The sequence below is a fragment of the Centroberyx gerrardi genome, chromosome 23, assembly GCF_048128805.1.
Source record: "Centroberyx gerrardi isolate f3 chromosome 23, fCenGer3.hap1.cur.20231027, whole genome shotgun sequence".
Classification (NCBI taxonomy): domain Eukaryota; kingdom Metazoa; phylum Chordata; class Actinopteri; order Beryciformes; family Berycidae; genus Centroberyx; species Centroberyx gerrardi.
Genome location: NC_136019.1, coordinates 237292 through 237681, shown reverse-complemented (window position 1 = coordinate 237681; position 390 = coordinate 237292). Strand labels below are relative to the sequence as shown.

Below are 390 nucleotides of genomic sequence, written 5' to 3'. Positions count from 1 at the left end.
ATGCCGTTAACGTGAGTTTGGAGAGGAATTGTAAGTTTGACTTTCATTGTAGTGACGCTGACTGTGATACCGCTCAGGCCCTCTAGTGGCGACAGGCGGTATAACCGGTGTGACCTGGAGGGAAACGACAACTCTAGCTCCGGTGAGAAGCCAGCCGGTCCACAAACCAGCGGAGGGGATACCGTTTAGCAGAGATAGTTCCTGTTTGGGAGACCGGATCTACTTTTATTTTGAAATACTCATTTTAGTGTAAAGCAAGAATAGAAACGCAGAATGAGGACGGAGCAGCTGATGCTGATCTGATGCTGGATCTGTTCACCAACCCTGTTCCAGTCAATGAATGGGAAGTAAAAATCTGAACTACAAACTGGTCCAGCTGCACCTGGTCCG

At 48.5% G+C, this 390-nt stretch overlaps 1 pseudogene across 1 annotated transcript in view; it reads left to right on the top strand.

Moving 5' to 3' along the window:
- Nucleotides 1–390, top strand: part of LOC139921325 (motile sperm domain-containing protein 1-like) — a 5755-nt pseudogene continuing 5365 nt past the window's right edge. Inside the window, exons 1-2 of the transcript XR_013503912.1 lie at nucleotides 1–11; nucleotides 87–142. The product of XR_013503912.1 is annotated as a motile sperm domain-containing protein 1-like (transcript). The remainder of the gene's footprint in view (nucleotides 12–86; nucleotides 143–390) is intronic.